The 10664-nt window shown below is 44.8% G+C and overlaps 1 protein-coding gene across 6 annotated transcripts in view; it reads left to right on the top strand.

Moving 5' to 3' along the window:
- Window positions 1-1145: 1145 nt before the first annotated feature.
- Window positions 1146-10664, top strand: part of LOC128688563 (octopamine receptor beta-2R-like) — a 1632995-nt gene continuing 1623476 nt past the window's right edge. For all 6 annotated transcript variants that reach the window (XM_070082740.1, XM_070082747.1, XM_053776437.2 and 3 more), the window contains exon 1: window positions 1146-1442. The gene's annotated coding sequence lies outside the window, so the exon portion shown is untranslated. The remainder of the gene's footprint in view (window positions 1443-10664) is intronic.

Genomic DNA, 10664 nt, shown 5'->3' with positions numbered 1-10664 from the left:
GTGGTGGTGGTGGTGGTGGTGGTGGTGGTGGTGGTGATGGTGGTGGTGGTGATGGTGGTGGTGGTGGTGGTCGTGGTGGTGGTGGTGATGATGATAGTGGTGGTGGTGGTGATGGTGGTGGTGGCGATGGTGGTGATGGTGGTGGTGGTAATGGTGGTGGTGGTAATGGTGGTGGTGGTGGTGGTTGTGGTGGTGGTGGTGGTGGTGATGGTGGTGGTGGTGATGGTGGTGGTGGTGGTGGTGGTGATGGTGGTGGTGGTGGTGGTAATATTGGTGATGGTGGTGGTGGTGGTGGTGGTGGTGGTGGTGGTGATGGTGGTGGTGGTGGTGATGGTGGTGGTGGTGATGGTGGTGGTGGTGGTGGTAATGGTGGTGGTGGTGGTGATGGTGGTGGTGGTGATGGTGGTGGTGGTGGTGATGGTGGTGGTGGTGATGGTGGTGGTGGTGGTGGTGGTGGTGATGGTGGTGGTGGTGGTGGTAATGGTGGTGGTGGTGGTGGTGGTGGTGGTGGTGGTGGTGGTGGTGGTGGTGATGGTGGTGGTGGTGGTGATGGTGGTGGTGGTGGTGATGGTGGTGGTGGTGGTGATGATGGTGGTGGTGGTGATGGTGGTGGTGATGGTGGTGGTGGTGGTGGTAATGGTGGTGGTGGTGGTGGTGGTGGTAGTGATGGTGGTGGTGGTGGTGGGGGTGATGGTGGTGGTGGTGGTGATGGTTGTGGTGGTGGTGGTGGTGATGGTGGTGGTGGTGGTGATGGTGGTGGTAATGGTGGTGGTGGTGGTGGTGGTGATGGTGGTGGTGGTGGTGATGGTGGTGGTGGTGATGGTGGTGGTGGTGGTGATGGTGGAGGTGGTGGTAATGGTGGTGGTGGTGGTGGTGGTGGTGGTAATGGTGGTGGTGGTGGTGGTGATGGTAGTAATAGCACTGGTGGTGGCTGTGCGGGTAGTGGTTATAGAGGTGGCGTTGTAGTGGAGTGGTGGTAACAGTGCCTATGATAGTGATGGCATAGTGGTGATAGTGGCGGAGGTAGTGACGATGGCGGAGGTATAATGGTGGTGGTGGTGGTGGTGGTAGTGGTGGTGGTAGTGGTGGTGGTGGTGGTGGTGGTGGTGGTGGTGGAGGTTGGGCTCGCCAGTTTGATCTGTGCCGTGGCAGTGTGAGGTTGTGGTAGTGGTGGTGGCTGCGCCTCACAGTGAGAGACAGTGAGAGAGACAGTGAGAGAGACAGTGAGAAAGACAGTGAGACACACTTCACCACACTTGTGCCCCCCTCCCCCTCCTTACTCCTGGCGCTCCCCTTCCCCAATACCACCATAGGTCTGTGGCAACACTACCATAGGTCTACCCCAACACCACCATAGGTCTACAGCAGTTCTACCATAGGTCTACTGCAACACAACCATAGGTCTACGGCCACCGTACCACAACCACCACCACACTAATCCGGTACTTATCATTTCAACCAACGGTTCCATTATCACTGGGTTTGACTTATTAAATATGCCAAATCTACATATGTATATGTATATATATGTTTATAAACAAATTGATTTATTTAATGTTTATTGTAGCATTTACATTAATGTTAAAAATGGAATAACCTTTTTGATATATATTTTTTTCGTTATATATATATATATATATATATATATATATATATATATATATATATATATATATATATATATATATATATATATATATATATATATATATATATATATATATATATATATATATATATATGCAAGGAATTAGCGAGAGCAGGCGAAATATACACAAACACTGATCTCTGGCTGAAGGAGACTCGAACCTACGAACCTTAGAACTGCGTACCTTGTTCTAAGTTTCGTAGGTTCGAGTCTCCTTCGGCCAGAGATCAGTGTTTATATATATATACATATATATATATATATATATATATATATATATATATATATATATATATATATATATATATATATATATATATATATATAATATGTATAATCAGTTAGTGTATTAATGTCGTGACCGTAGACAGTAAATGAAGTGTTGTCTACTTTTGAAGTAATTACGGCAAAGTTGAGTGTTTGGATGTTTAATAACGTTCCTGAAGGTTGAAGTACATCGTATTGCTACTCCCGTCCTCTTGACCTTGAGCCAAGGGTAAGTGGCGAGTTGTGTGGGTACCCTTAATGCTGCTCCTTTAACAACCCTCTGAAGCACTTGCTAGAACAAGTCACTTCAACACTAGAAGTATAGCATTAATCATCTGTCAATGTCAACATCACCTTCGTCTCGTTAGTACCAATATAAACATCATTAACAGTGACAACAAAATCTACGAACACATTAGTCATTTCAGTAATAACAGCGGCGTTATTCACGTCAGTATCAACTATAATATTCATAACTACATTAACAACGGAAGCAACTTCAACAGCCACATCAAAATCAACAAACACATCAGTCAGTGCCAACAGAAAAAAAAAAAATGGTCGTCGGTTCAATACCATCAACGATATGAATCATGTCAGCACCATCAGAAACAATGCACCATAAACAGTCACATTAACACCAACAATAACGTTAGCCATATCGGCACCAGCACAATATCAACGCAACATAAACGTGACAACATCAACGATCACATCAATGCCAAGAGAAACATCTCAACGATAACATCAGCATCCACAGCAGCGAGAATTTTAATCACTGCTTCGTCGAGGTCATAGTAACTTCAGAGTACAACCTAACAAAAACCAGGTTGCAACGACGTGCTGCCGACAGCAGAGCAGCTTTTGCTGGTATATCTTTTCGCTAATGGCTTGTTAAAGTTGGTAAATAACGTGATATGCTGTCCCAGCAAAATTTTGTCCAAAGTGTGTTTCCTTCACAGAACAAGGAAATATACCAGCTTGTGGTTATGCTTATAGCTATATTTATACTCTCCATTTTTTCTGTTTTTGTAACTGCTATGACTACTACTTCGACTGTTGTTGTTATTATCGTGAGTTCGGCTAGTACAACTTTCACTACTGTTAATACTCTCGCGATTTTTACTAGTACTACGCGACTACTACTGCCATTATCATGAGCGCTACTAGCAATATTTCCACTTTTGTTACTACCGTAAGTTCTGCAGTTACTGCTGCTTCTGTTACTGTTGCCCCACAGACAAACAAATAAAATATAATAATTACTAATGATGCCATTTCTGTTATTACTGGTTTCACTACCTCAGCTCGACTGTTGTTAATTTTTATATACAACACAACATGGTTGCTATGACGTCTATTTTGGGAAGTGGCAACAAGAGCAGAGGCAGCCCTGCCAGTAGACTCTTGTCTAAATCTCTCAGTGTATACAATTTGTGATATACTCTTACTAACACTTTAGTCAGAATTTTTTTCGTGAACAGTTGCATTTATATTTAAAACTGAATTGTTTGCATTCATAATGACAATAATGTTGACTTATGAGGTAAAACGTGAGTCGTTGATCATTACAGATTCTATGGTCTCAGTGAACGTACTTAACGCACATAATGATTCAACATGATCATCAGAGAAGCCAGGTATAGATAGTACATAAATCAGAGCGGGGAAGGAAATTCCAAATACACTGAATTACTCGTACATGATAGTCGATAAAATGGTGTTATTTTCGTAGGAAAATGTTGATTATAAGTTAGGTATGTCTGTGTCAAGCTTTGGAAATAATATTAGAAAGGTGGTAAATAATGAATCTGAACGTTATATGAATACAGTTTGTACGTCGGTTTGCTTGCGGCCAGCAGTAAGAGCCTGGTTGATCAGGCTCAGATCCACCACGAGGCCTGGTCACAGACCGCGGGGGCGTTGGTTCCCGAAACCCTTAATAGGTATACTCCAGGTATCCTGAACATTGATAGCAAGAATGTGGATAAACACATTTACGTGGCAATATGCAAAGTAAACAGAGTGACTGATGCTGTACTAGCCAGGCTTATGCTTGCTTGCAAGTACTTCTGGCAGTCTGCCATATACACAGACGATGATGCAGTGCAGTCACTTTCTTCAACACTTTGTGCTTGATTGCTCACCTGATAACGAATATAGAGATAGATACGTGGATATGTCGAAGTATCTTATTAATAAAAGTAAAATACCAGGCGTTTAAGTAAATATTCTAAACTGGATTGTAACAGATAAAACTAAATGTAAATATGTAATCAGATGTACTCCTGATAACCCCTGTTGAGACCTACTTTCTAGCCTTTTGGTTATCCATATATTCTTGCGCTACCGTCCATACATTGGCTATGGGTGCACAATAATCCAGCTATGCTGCTTCTACTGCTTCTGCTGCTGCTGCTGCTGCTGCTTCTACTGCTTCTGCTGCTGCTGCTGATACTACTGCTTCTATACTACTGATGTTTATACTATAACTGCTGATACTTCTGCTGCCGTTGCTGATACTGCTACTGCTGCCGCTGATACTGCTGCTGTTGCTGCTGCTCTTTCTGCTGCTGCTTCTGCTGCTGCTCCTTCTGCTGCTGCTTCTGCTGCTGCTAATGATACTAATTTGCTGCTGCTGTTGACACTGCTGATGTTGTTGTCTATATTACTGCTGCTGCTGCTGTTGTTAAAGCTACTGTTGTTTGTTGTTATTGTTGTTGTTGCTGCTGCTACTACTACTACTACTGCTGCTGGGGCTGTTGTTGCGACTGTTGCTGCTCTTGCTACTATTACTACTACTATTGCTGCTGCTACTGCTGCTACTGCTGCTGTTGTTCTGCTACTATTGCTACTGCTATTGCTGCTCTTAAACTGCTGTCGCTACCGCTGTTATTGCTGCTGTTGCTCTCCTACTACTGTCGCTTCTGCTGCTATTGCGGATGCTGTTGTTGCTCTGCTACTGCTGTTGCTAGTGCTGCTATTGCGGATGCTGTTGTTGCTCTGCTACTGCTGTTGCTAGTGCTGCTATTGTGGATGCTGTTGTTGCTCTGCTACTGCTGTTGCTAGTGCTGCTATTGTGGATGCTGTTGTTGCTCTGCTACAGCTGTTGCTAGTGCTGCTATTGCGGATGCTGTTGTTGCTCTGCTACAGCTGTTGCTAGTGCTGCTATTGTGGATGCTGTTGTTGCTCTGCTACTGCTGTTGTTAGTGCGACACCAGTTTTTATTTCTCTTTCATCTACTATTGCCCACAGTATTGTTGTTGCATATTTTCTCCTGCCATCAACATAGTCTCTTATCAGAAGCGCTGAACCTGCCTGGGTTATACAGCGCCATCTGAATCTATGTAAGATCTGGTAAGATTTCCCAGTCATATCACGTCACGTGCTCATGTGGCTGAATGACAAGTGCTAGCAGTCCTGCAAGAGTGCAAAATATTCAACATGCTTCGGCGCAACGAGTGCTAAAGGCTCGATCCTCAGTCTGCTAATATTATTGTTATATTTATCTGTCAACTTATGTGTTCAGGAGGCATGACCATTTTATCTTACAGACAATAATGAGATACTTTGACATATCACTTAGAAGTAATAGTAGTAGTAGGCGTAATAGCAGTGGTAGTAGTAGTAGTAGTACTAATAGTAGTATTAGTAGTAGTAGTACTAATAGTAGTATTAGTAGTAGTAGTACTAATAGTATTAGTAGTAGTAGTACTAATAGTAGTATTAGGTGGTGGTGGCACTAATGGTATAGTTGTGGTAAGTTGCTAATGGTGTTGGTGGCAGTGGTGCTAATGGTAGTGGTTAGTGGCAGTGGTACTAATGGTTGGTAGTAGGTGATCTCTAATGGTGTAGTTGGTAGTGGTACTGATAGTAAGTGGTGGTAGTGGATGGCTACAAAAGTGGCAGGTAATTGGCGGTGGTAGGTGCTAATGGTGGTGGTGGTAGGTGCTAATGGCGCGGTTGTGGTGGTAGTGGTGCTGGTGGCGGTGGTGGTGGTAATGCTAGTGGTATTGGTGGTGGTGAGAGTACTAATGGCAATGGTGGTGGAGGTTAGTGGTGCTAATTGGCAATGGTGGTGATGCTAATGGTAGTGGTAATGGTGCTAATGGTAGCGGTGGTAATGGTAGGTGCTAATGGTATGGTAGTGGAGGTAGTGGTAATAAGTAGCTGGAGGTAAGTTGGTGGTAGTGGTACTAATGGTGAGTATTACTGTAGTACTAATAGTAGTAGTGGTAGAAGTAGTACTAATAGTAGTAGTGGTGGTAGTAGTAGTACTAATAGTAGTAGCAGTGATAGTACTAATAGTAGTAGTGATAGTACTAATAGTAGTAGTGATAGTACTAATAGTGGTAGTAGTACTAATAGTAGTAGTGGTGATAGTAGTAGTACTAATAGTAGTAGTGAAAGTACTAATAGTGATAGTACTAATAGTAGTGGCAGTAGTAGTAGTACTAATAGTAGTAGTAGTAGTAAGAGAAACTGCCGGAAGTATTCCACCTAATTTATAACAATCACTCTGTTCTCAGCGCCTGAGACATCAGCGCTGTCAGCCTGTTTACCTCTCCTTTCACTGCTGTCTGTCTGGTAGCCTGTTCTGTCACTGATGTCAGTCAGGTTGCCTGTTCTGTCACTGATGTCAGTCAGGTTGCCTGTTCTGTCACTGATGTCAGTCAGGTTGCCTGTTCTGTCACTGATGTCAGTCAGGTTGCTTGTTCTGTCACTAGCCAATCTGGTTGCCTCTTCTGTCACTGTAGCCAGTCTGGTTTCCTGTCCTCTCACTCTTATTGCTGTTCAGGATTCTGTTCTAAGTCAAAGCTCTGGCCGCCACTGACGTTTATATAACCCAAGGCTTTGTGTGTGTGTGTGTGTGTGTGTGTGTGTGTGTGTGTGTGTGTGCGCGTGCGCGCGCATACCTGAGAATTTCTCTCTCATTCCTGAGGCACTGTATTATCAGCAAGGGTTTAGCGCTTTCCCTTGAATTTAACACTGGTAATAGCTGACTCTTAAATGCTCTCACCAAATCATCCTTGCTCTCTGAATTATTAGTGTTATTATTATTATTATTATTATTATTATTATTATTATTATTATTATTATTATTATAGTTATTTTTATTAAAGTGGGAGAACCAAACCCGGCGGGGTATTGCAGGTCCTGGAATAAGGGAGGTAATAAGGTTTGATCGGGTGGGGGAGCTTAGCGACCAGACAGGTGTTTATCCCGCTAAACAGCTGGGCTGTACCTCTGTTATGACGTTTTGTCAGGCAGGGCAGGCCACCTGACTGGATGGTATTCTCGGGGATTCCTCGGATTGGATGGTATTCCTGGGGACTCGTCTGATTGGATGGTATTCCTGGAGACAATTCTGATTGGATGATATTTCTAGGAATTCCTCTTATTGGATGGTATTCCTTGGGGACTCCACTGATTGGTATTCCTGGAGATTCCTCTGACTGGATGACATTCCTAGGAACAACTGCGATTGTATATTATTACTAGGAACAACTGTGATTGGTTGGCATTCCTAGAAACTCCTGTGACTGGATGGCATTCCTAGAAACTCCTGTGACTGGATGGCATTCCTAGGAACTCCTGTGATTGGATGGCATTCCTAGGAACTCCTGTGATTGGATGGCATTCCTAGGAACTCCTATGATTGGATGGCATTCCTAGGAACTTCTATGATTGGATGGCATTCCTAGGAACTTCTATGATTGGATGGCATTCCTAGGAACTCCTATGATTGGATGGCATTCCTAGGAACTCCTGTGATTGGATGGCATTCCTAGGAACTCCTATGATTGGATGGCATTCCTAGGAACTCCTATGATTGGATGGCATTCCTAGGAACTCCTATGATTGGATGGCATTCCTAGGAACTCCTATGATTGGATGGCATTCCTAGGAACTCCTATGATTTTATGGCATTCCTAGAAACAATTGTGATTGGATATTATTCCTAGGAATAAGTGTGATTGGATGGTATTCCTAGGCACTCGTCTGATTGGATGGCTTTCCAAGGAACAACTGTGGCTAGCTGGTCCAGTGGCTAACACGATGGTCTGGAGTCTTGTGACTCTCTGATCGCGGGTTCTAACCTCGCCCGTGGTATGGGATGGCACTCCTAGGAACTCCCCTGACAGGATATCATTCCTAGGACTGGTCTTAGACTTTTAGAACCTCAAGACTTGTTTCTCTATATTTTTGTTTTGTTTATTCTCCGGTAACTCGTATCAACACTGCTGCTGGTGAACATAACCGTATATTCACACAGGTCTTAACTTGCAACTTTCTTAAACTATATTATTATTCCCGATATATTTATACAATATTTTTTCTGATTAATCCGAGTGCAATTATATGATTGGAATTATCGTATGTTATTAGAGAAAGAACCCTTAATAATTGGTGCTTAAAATCCCTTAATAATTGGTGCTTAAAAATGTCATGAGTTCAGAAATCGTTAACATCTTTTCAGTTAATATTCATCGTATTGATTACTATACATCATAATGATTTCTGTACATCATAATGATTGCTTGACATCATAATGATTACTTTACGTCACAATGATTACTGCGTATCAAAATGATTACTATTCATCATAATGATTATATCAAAATAATTATTGTACATCATAGTTAATGTACATCATAATGATTACTATACATTATTATTACTATACATTGTAATGATTAATATACATCATGCTAATTACTATACATCATACTAATGTATAATAATTATTACACATAATTATTATACATTGTAATAAATCCTATACATCATAATTACTAAATATCATAATGATTACTGTACATCATAATGACTATACTTCATAATAATTACTGTACACCATACCAAATGCTTTAAACCAAACCAATTATTATAGATCATACTTATTAATCCCAAGACTAGACAAGGCATCTGTTAAGAGTAAATCTTTGCCGCTTTACTAAACAGATGTTACTGGCATGTAACTTAAGTTCCATTTGACTGGTCTGTGATTACACTTCATCTGTTTATTGCTGGATGTCACTTTGATGGGAGAAGCCAGCATGCAGTAGGTGTGCGTGATCTGGGATCGTGTCACGGGGGCGGTGACCTCGTTGCCGGGTCTGGGATCGTGTCACGGGGGCGGTGACCTCGTTGCCGGGTCTGGGATCGTGTCATGGGGGCGGTGACCTCGTTGCCGGGTCTGGGATCGTGTCATGGGGGCGGTGACCTCGTTGCCGGGTCTGGGATCGTGTCATGGGGGCGGTGAACTCGTTGCCGGGTCTGGGATCGTGTCATGGGGGCGGTGACCTCGTTGCCGGGTCTGGGATCGTGTCACGGGGGCGGTGACCTCGTTGCCGGGTCTGGGATCGTGTCACGGGGGCGGTGACCTCGTTGCCGGGTCTGGGATCGTGTCACGGGGGCGGTGACCTCGTTGCCGGGTCTGGGATCGTGTCACGGGGGCGGTGTCGTTGCCGGGTCTGGGATCGTGTCACGGGGGCGGTGACCTCGGGGGCGGTGACCTCGTTGCCATCGTGTCCCGGGGGCGGTGACCTCGTTGCCGGGTCTGGGATCGTGTCACGGGGGCGGTGACCTCGTTGCCGGTGACCTCGTTGCCGGGTCTGGGATCGTGTCACGGGGGCGGTGAACTCGTTGCCGGGGGGATCGTGTCACGGGGGCGGTGACCTCGTTGCCGGGTCTGGGATCGTGTCACGGGGGCGGTGACCTCGTTGCCGGGTCTGGGATCGTGTCACGGGGGCGGTGACCTCGTTGCCAGGTCTGGGATCTCGTCATGGGGGCGGTGACCTCGTTGCCAGGTCTGGGATCGTGTCACGGGGGCGGTGACCTCGTTGCCGGGTCTGGGATCGTGTCACGGGGGCGGTGACCTCGTTGCCGGGTCTGGGATCGTGTCACGGGGGCGGTGACCTCGTTGCCGGGTCTGGGATCGTGTCACGGGGGCGGTGACCTCGTTGCCGGGTCTGGGATCGTGTCACGGGGACGGTGACCTCGTTGCCAGGTCTGGGATCGTGTCACGGGGGCGGTGACCTCGTTGCCAGGTCTGGGATCGTGTCACGGGGGCGGTGACTTCCAGAAACGGCTGCTGATGGCCTACAGATATTACCATCTCTTAATTTTTATGGAGGAGCGGGGAGACTTGACCCACTGACATGACTGAAGGTTATCTGAAGACGATTCCAGGGTCACGGTCCCCCCCCCCCAGGAGTCCCGGATCCAGATCACATCTCCTGGTTGATGGTCTGATCAACTAGGCTGTTGGTGCTAATCTCATGCAATTCAACACAGCCCTGCTGATCAAGGACTAAAATTTGGAACTTATCCAATTCCCTCTTTCAGACACCTAAAAGTCTGTTAGTAGTTCTTTTTAGGTATGAAAGGAGACGGAAGAAGAGTGTTGAAGAGTCTTACTCCGTTTATACTTGCTGTGTTGTCTCTCAGCGTACTCATTCTTTATACTGAAGGAATCTTACAACGTCAACCACGTCCCGTAGCTGGGTAACTAACGCACTCAGCTCACTGAGGTCCGGTAAGGCAGGAAACAATAGGATGTGTTTCCTTAAGGCACCTACTGTCCATGTTCACCCATCAGGAAATGGGTACCTGGGTGTTAGTTGACTGGTGTGGGTTGCATCCTGGGATAAGAATTGACCTAATTTGCCCGAAATGCTCTGCATAACATGAGGCTTTCTGATTAGTAATATGTCATTGATGTCAGCTAGGCCTGTATACCTTA

This window comes from Cherax quadricarinatus, chromosome 1 (genome assembly GCF_038502225.1).
Source record: "Cherax quadricarinatus isolate ZL_2023a chromosome 1, ASM3850222v1, whole genome shotgun sequence".
Lineage (NCBI taxonomy): Eukaryota > Metazoa > Arthropoda > Malacostraca > Decapoda > Parastacidae > Cherax > Cherax quadricarinatus.
Note: the sequence above shows the minus strand (reverse complement) of the source record. Positions and strands in the feature narration are given on the sequence as shown.